Source organism: Dromaius novaehollandiae, chromosome 3, assembly GCF_036370855.1.
Source record: "Dromaius novaehollandiae isolate bDroNov1 chromosome 3, bDroNov1.hap1, whole genome shotgun sequence".
Classification (NCBI taxonomy): domain Eukaryota; kingdom Metazoa; phylum Chordata; class Aves; order Casuariiformes; family Dromaiidae; genus Dromaius; species Dromaius novaehollandiae.
Genome location: NC_088100.1, coordinates 14,250,656 through 14,258,816, shown reverse-complemented (window position 1 = coordinate 14,258,816; position 8,161 = coordinate 14,250,656). Strand labels below are relative to the sequence as shown.

Genomic DNA, 8,161 nt, shown 5'->3' with positions numbered 1-8,161 from the left:
CTCTGTTCTCTGTCTTCTTTGCCTCCCAATTTAATCTTAGTTTTCTCTCTTCCACCACCCCTGGAGCCTTGCTCCCATTCCTTGCTGCCTTATCCTGTCCTGGTTCCTGAGCTATCCCCAGCCTTTGCTCTTTTGCCTCCCCTTGCCTAGTCCCAGCCTCCCTTTTTCTTTGTCCAGTCAATTCCAGTGTTTATGATGGAAAATTTTTCCAGCTCCTTACCTGAGTTTTTTCTTCCCTCATTCCTGGTCTTCTTTGTCCTGTCAGGCTTTCACTCTGGCCTCTTTTTACTTAAGCAATCCAATCCTTTTGTTTTATGGATTTAGTATTGCTTGAAATATAAAAACATTCTTACTAACTTTTATCATTTTTAACATTACCAAAATGGATTCCAATACAGCTTTATTTACAAGTATCTGGCAGATGACAGTTCATCCATTGTTACCCTAATAAACAGAAAAATGTATTTATTTATTTTGTATGCAAAATCTAGCAGAAGCCAGGAGGAGAGAGAGGAGAACCAGTGACAATTAGTGGCTCAAATAGAGGCTCAAGTAGTGGGCCTTCCAAAGACAGGCATTACGGGCAAATGCTTTAACTTAGTCAGTGTGGATGTCTTCTCTCTTCTCTCTCTTCACTTTTTGGTGCGAATCACAAGGCTTCTTTTCATAAGGGTTTTTTTTTTGGGGGGGGGAGGTAATGGTGGAGGGGGCTAGAGTCCTCTACACTACTGTTATCACATCTCGGCAGATTTGAGCAAAAAATGCATGTATAAACCATGATGGTATTCTTGAAATGGGAATGTTTAAGGTCATCAAACAGGGTTTAAACAAGAAAGTAGGTATTAATGATGTAGGTCTTTACAAGCCCCACCAACATGATGAAATAAGTGGAAGTAGTACTAATGAGTTATTACAAAATAAATGTGCTTTACGTACATCAAAACAAAGCTTTGCAGAACACACAGGTAATATCAATAAATTGCCGACAGTAGCAATGTCCAAAAATATTGACTGAGAATTAGAATTAGCATCTAACACAGAGCAGATGTTAGCCCACAAGAGCATTGGGCATATTAACATCAATAGGCTTCCGCATGCAACAGTAACCATTTTTCATTAACAACAAAGTAAGTTGTCGCTGAGCTGTGCTTATGGTGCTAACTGATACTTCCACATTGGGCCTTCTTCATAGGGAGTTAAAGCAGGATACAGGATACAACAGATTTCCAGAGGAAATTAATTAATTCAAACCATTTACAGCATGTTGACGAGGTTAGGTTTACAATGTGGTCACTCAGCTTAGATAAAAGCACACACAGGTTTGGCTGATCCCAGGATTTAGGAAGGGAGGGAGGAAAAACAAGAATTAAAGACCCTCTAATGCCTCTAATTCTCTCTCTCTCTCTCTCTCTCTCTCTCTCTCTCTCTCTCTCTCTCTCTCTCTCTCTCTCTCTCTCTCTCTCTCTCTCTCTCTCTCTCTCTCTCTCTCTCTCTCTCTCTCTCTCTCTCTCTCTCTCTCTCTCTCTCTCTCTCTCTCTCTCTCTCTCTCTCTCTCTCTCTCTCTTTTTTTTTTTTTTTTTTTTTTTTTCCATAGCAAGTAAACACTTTGTCCTCCTCCGTGCACATATAGTTGATGATTACCAAGTTTCAGAGCACCTTTTGCAAATCTTCTTGAAAGCACTTGGTCCAAAATTTCCCAAATTATCCTGTGAAGAACTAACAGGTTCTTATATCGTTCCAGAAAGAATTAGAATGTTTGAATTATGCATCCTACATTTGAATTCTTAAGTAAAGCCCAGTGAAGACGATCTCCTGCCATATGAAAATCCGTTTCAAGTGGTGTGAAGAAGACAGTACTGGGTATGCCACCACATGGCTTGTGCCATTGAGATAGTTAATGAGAGTGCTGTAAGAACGGAATTGTCTTTTCCTTTTCAATATCTTAGAGATCATTTAAAGGGGTGTTTTGACTTTTTTGATGGCAGAAACAGAAATTAAAAGCATTCCCTAAATGTCACATGCTTCCTGAACAGCGATCTATGTTCCTCTGAAACAGAAACTATGTGTACAGGTAGATGCACATCCTGCCATCTTGATCTGGTGAAAGATGTCCTTGGTACATCTTCTCTTGGGCTAGAACTGCACACATCTAGGACATACCTGAGCAGTGGCTACAAGACCATATCGGCAAAGTTAATGGCTATTGTTTCTTCTCTCATGCTGTCTGTGAAAGCTTTTGATTTGATTTATTCACAGTAACAAAGCTTTTATTTTTTTCCCTGTGTACCCTTTTTCCTTGCCATGATGTCCATTATTTCTGCCTTTGTGCCAGTCTAAATATTCAGCTGTGTTTCTCTGCATACGTAGAGTTGAATTTCTTTCCATTGCTATGGCATCTAAACAAACAGCAATAGTGAATTAATTATCAAAGTTTGCAGAGACCTTGTTCAAGCTGGAGAAATGAACTTCCAGGTGAGGGAAAAATCATGAATGAGCAATTTTTCTGACTTCTCAGAGTGTTAAGAAAAATCTGTTAAGAAGTGAAGTTTTGTGTTTTCCTGAGCTTCTCATCCTCCACCCTAATCAGAGATGTCTTTATTGTCAGCTATTATCTTTTTTCCTAGAATTCAGGAGCAGCACAGCTGTTGGTATGGTACATGGGGCTAAGAACCAACATGCTTTGAGGATGAAGGCCATCTTTTTGTCATGAAGCCTTGGAACTGGTGAGGTTGAATGTGCCCATAGCAGTTAAATCAGGAAAAAGACAAGCTGTCGCTTAAAGCTGCTGGAGTACATTCATTGTTTCTGCAGTGTAATGCAGTGAGAGATCATGAGGTGCAGTGAGGCAGTCTGGATGGATATAATGCAATCATTCACTGTCAAATTTAATTAGGAGAAACATGGTGCCCTAGGAAGCTAGAGATGAAGGAAAAGAAATTAGAAAAGGAATTTTGGAAGCTGATTACAGCTGGGTACTCTTTTCTCTCTTTGGATAGATAAAGATTGTATTCAGGCTGATCTTTAAAAATCTTCATAATGATCTTCAGCTGGATTTTCAGGAACTTTGGTCTACAGCTCTCTGCCACTAAAATTCAGAAAAGGGATGTTATCTGGTACGGGAGAATCTAGATTATGGAATCTCTAAGAGACAACTAGAAGTGCTGGGAAACTACCAGGATTGTAAAGACTTTAGCATGTATGTGGAGATCTCCAACAACAAGGTAGTCAATTCGGGAAAACTTCAGCAGTTTCAGCAATAAAGAAAAGATTAGCTGCTCTACAGAGTCTGATGGTCTCTACCTGAGGCAGAGACTCTTCCTTCCTGCAATGTCCTGGTACCAGCATGCTGTCCAGAGAGTGAGCGAAGAATAATCCCAGTGGTGAAGGACCAAGAGGTCATGAGATGCAGTACAGCACTCCAAAGATGAAATAAAAGACAGAATTATTTAATAGCTGGCTCCTGAGCAAGTTGGGGTGATCCATTCAGTCACTCGACTTGACATCCTGTGAGATATATATCCTGCCAGCACTCTAAATCCAAGATGATATGAAAAGGTAGCCGAAGCTTCTCTGGCCCACTGGTGGCTATTACATGCTGCTCATCTGTGTAGGAACTAATGATACTGCCAAGAATAATGTTGAATAGATTAGAAGCAATTATCTACCTCTGGGAAGGAGGGTGAAAAAGGATTCAGATGGTATTTAGATCAGACCTTCTGGGTGAGGGTAAAAGCCTGGGCAAAGCACAGATATATCCTGGAGATGAAGACACTGCTGAGCATATAGTGTCATTGGGAGGGTTTTGGAGTTAGCTTCCCTAAGCAAGAAGACACAATCCCAGGGAAAGGATTGTAGAGATGGGAGCCACTTCACAGAGAGGTGAAAGCACAGTTTCAGATATAGTCTCATTAACCTAGTGATGAAGGATCTGAAAGAGGATGAAGGCACTAGGTGACAGAAGTCTACTGATGAGTCCAACAATAGTGACCTAGACAAAGAGCTGAAACACTAGGAAAATAGGGCTATTCACAGAAGTAAAATCCATAAGAGAAACAACTGGGAAGACAATAGCCCAATATGCTAATGTCTAGGATGTCTGTTTACTGTTTACTGACATCAATAGAAGTCAGAAGCATAGTGAATAAGGAGGCAGACTGAAATTCTTGATACGTTGAAGAATATAATTTACAAATAATAGAGAATTAGTGTAATAGTTCACATGACTTTTCATCATTCTTACCAATAGCACTACTACCCAGTAGAAGTGTAGAGCTGGTCCAGGAAATGCAAACGTGGGTAACAAAGGAAGACGCTGCTTTCTAGAACAAGATGAGTTAGTTCACTATGTAATGAGACTGTTGATGCTGAGAAGATAGGAGCGTTTAATCCCTTTTCTTGCTTCAGTCTTCCATAAAAAAGTAGCTAAAGTAAAGTGATAAATGCAATGAACACAAGTGATGAAATGATTAACTCTCTTTGTTGCACAAAGGTTGGAGAGTCAGAGGCTATGTCTGTGCTAGTAGTTTTAACTGTGCCATGTCCAAAGGGCATGATCTGGCCATGTCCATGCTATTAAACTCTTCAGGTTTCCAAAACCATGATGGTCACAAGCAAATGGCCTCCTGTAAGGTAGTCATCTCTGTCTCATACTAGTTCCTGAGAAAACTTTGAGAAAGTACTGCTTGTCCTAAAAATTTAACAGCTGAGGCAGCACCAGTGCCCACGTATATGCCTTGACACTATCTAATTTAGTAACAAAGATGGAGACAGATAAGACTTAGATGAATTGAGATATTTTGTTTTCAGATAATCTGTGACTGATAAAATTAATCTTGAGGTACTTGAAGAACTGCCTGAAGGAATCTCAGACCTCTTAGAGTTATGTCTGAGAACTTGTAATGAATGGGGAAGATGATGAAGCTACTATGACATGGCAGTTACCCACTTGCTGCGTATTTTAGCAGTGCTTCACAGTCAATATAGAAGAACATATTCAGTATTAGACTCAAGGATGTGTCTTGAATTTGAAACTATGCAATGTTTTCATTATAAATGGAAAGAAAGAACAGAGTAGGCTTATTAAACTTGCAGATGACATGAAGCTGAGAGAGCTGAAGTACACTAAAGGACAGAAGTCAGATTCAAAATGATCTCAGAAAATCAGAGAATCACAGAATGATTTAGGTTAAAAGGGACCTCAGGAGGTCATCTGGTCCAATCTCTGGCTCCTTGCAGGACTTACTTAGGTCAAGCTGATCAGGGCCCTGCAAAAACTACTTTAACAACAACAAAAAAAGAAAGATGCAGTTCTACAAGGACACACATATAAAAATTCTTTTCTTCTCTGCTGGCTAAACAAAAAGATCTGAGAGTTACTGTGGATCACAAGCTGGACATGAGTCAAGAATGTTATGCTCTTCTGAAAAAAATAAATAGGAATGTTATCTTTAATTCAGCTGAAATATTTGCTGTACTTGGCACTAGTAAGGTGTGAGCTGGAGTACTAATGTCTGATTATGTGTACCACAGTTCAAGAGGGATGTGGACTGACTGAATAATGTATTGTGATTAGAATAATGGTTTCTAATTAGCACAAGGCAGATTAGATCAGATGACAGGAAAAACCTTCTAGCAGAAAGGTTAGTGAAGCACTGGAATGATTGTCTGGGCAGGTTGTAGAGTTTCCATCACTGGAGGTTACTGAAAAACAAGTTGAACAAGAACCTGTCAGGAATGACATGGAAATATATGATCTTATCTTTGGGCTTAGGAGGGGAAAAGATGGCCTCTTAATATCTCTGCCAGGCCTACTTTCTGTAATTTCTAAGCTTGTCACACAAATTTAGCGAAGAATCAAAGTCTGTGACACTGCATTACTTAGATATACACCTTGGAGACAACATCCAGGATATTTCTCTCTGATCTGCTTCACTTCAGTTTCCCCAGTTTCCCCAGGATCCAGTTGCTGCTCATATGTGGATGTTGTCTGTACTGCTTAAGCCCTAATGAGCTGGATTTGCCAAGATCCATTATTCAAAATATTTCAGTGCAACCCCCTCACTTTAGAAGATACAAAATGGTCACATGAACATCTCTGCAAGCAGATTAAAGTGGGGCAATAACTTCTGAAAAAGAAACAGTAATGACCAGCTGGATGTGAGTTAATATACGGCAACTTTTTTTTTTTTTTATGGACATATCTGAACACTGCACATTTGTAAATACTCTTAATGATTGCTTGCAGTTCTTACATACACTTCAGCACACTGCAGCAAAGTAATTTGGTGTCCTGTAATGAGAAAAGTACTCATCCTTTTTCAATAGTAGGTGCATTTTCCTTCATTAAAAAACAAACATAAGTAAAGTATTATAACATTCAGTGCATGAGAACTAAACTTAGGATTGAAATGTAACTATGGGTAGATTATGTTGCAGAGACTAGAATATAGCAGAAAACACAATAAACAACAACAAAAAAATACAGAACGCACTTCCTCAGTTTTACAGCACAAAATAAAGCATTTCATTCTGGGATTTAGAATCGCATGATTCTTTTTCTTGTTTAATTTCCTTTAAACTTTGTATGAAGAAACAATGCTTTCTAATGTTTGGCATGATGCTTGAGAACTGGGAATTCAGGGTTCTATTCTAGGGGCAGTCATTGACTTAATCTGGGGTTTGGGCCAAGTGACCTACTATCTCTGTCTTTTCCACAGCTTTAAAATCTTCAATACACTTTATTCTTTCAGAGAAAAGATGGTAGGGGTTAACTGACAAAGCAGATGCCACATATGCTATATTCCTGCTCAAAAGCAGCAGGAAACACTACTTCTTACTAAAATCCTAATTCTAGTTTACCAGCACCATGCACCATCTCCACCCATGCTGGTATGCCCACCTATACTGCTATCCCAGTCTCCTAGACCACCACTAAAGCAGTTTTGCTATTTGCTTAGAAGCTTGCCCTCATTTAGTGGATACAAATGAAATTCCATCCACTGATTTCAGCTGTTTCACTTCTAAGTTTCTATGATCTAAAGCTGCCTGAATGTGTAGGCTGAATTTGGAAAATACTTGGAAAAACAAAGGATAACTATAAAGGAAAAGAAAGAGAAAATCAGTGTAGATGACAGTAATATGAATGAGACCATGCTAGTATATATGACTAATTATTATTGTTACTGTTATTATTATACAACCATCATTGTTATTAAAAGTATTAATAACATTTTCATTGCTGTTACTCTTAACACCTATAACCAGACCTAGAAAAAATACTGACAGTAGCAGTGAAAGAACCTTTACTTACGTTTTATTGCTTTGGCTGTTTGTTAAAAGATAGCCTTAAAATGGTCTCTGAAATCATAAATGACATTAGTTTCTGAATTTATAAATTTTCATAAAAAGTAACTTTAGTCCTCATTAAACACAAATAAGCAAAGCAATGTTTACAAAAAAAATCTTAAATAAAACACCTAGAATCAATTCCATGACATACTGCAGATGTTTAATATTTACAGTCTAATCTATTCAGCTTTATAGAGGTTAAGGGCTATTTTTCCCAAGATCAAAGATGGAGTGGTATCATCTAGTGAATAAAGTATGTTTCAATAAAGGAAAATATGGGACAAGTCAAGAAGCAAACAAACAGAAACAGCCCAAGCAGCTCTCCCTTCTCTTTTCGTATTATGATAAAATATAAGTATGACTAAGCTACATCCAACATTCAATCCCAGTAAAATTGCAACTCTAAATGAACAAACAGTACCTTTTCTGTTACGGTGAAAAAATAATGCTAAAGTATATTAACAACTTTTCAGAATAAGCGTGATTAATGAATGCATGCATTTAATTTAATGAAAGCAAACCCATTACCAGTATTCATACTTCCGAAAGTTTTCTAAAAGCTTCCCTTCTTACATGAACAAGCAGAATTTCTTTTGCCAGTGCCTCCTGTGTCTTCAGGCACAGGGCTGGAAAAACTTAGTGGGTCATAAAGCCCAGTTCTCTGTTGTTATAGGCATCTGAAGCTTGTTTATAAATGTTGCAAGACTCATTACAAAATGGGCAAAGATTTCTCACCCCCTATTTCTAGCACCCCCTGCTAGAAGGCTGTTTCAGAACTCATTCTTGTTGTTATCACAAATCTTCTAACCTCCAG

General features: G+C 38.4%; 1 long non-coding RNA gene across 1 annotated transcript; it reads right to left on the bottom strand.

Annotated features, from left to right (window-relative positions):
- Positions 1-226: 226 nt before the first annotated feature.
- LOC135328004 (uncharacterized) lies at positions 227-7,949 on the bottom strand. The gene is made up of 3 exons (XR_010388721.1): positions 7,876-7,949; positions 7,310-7,356; positions 227-329 (listed from the first exon to the last, which is right to left on the bottom strand). It is a non-coding gene; the product is annotated as an uncharacterized LOC135328004 (long non-coding RNA).
- Between the last annotated feature and the right edge of the window lie 212 nt (positions 7,950-8,161).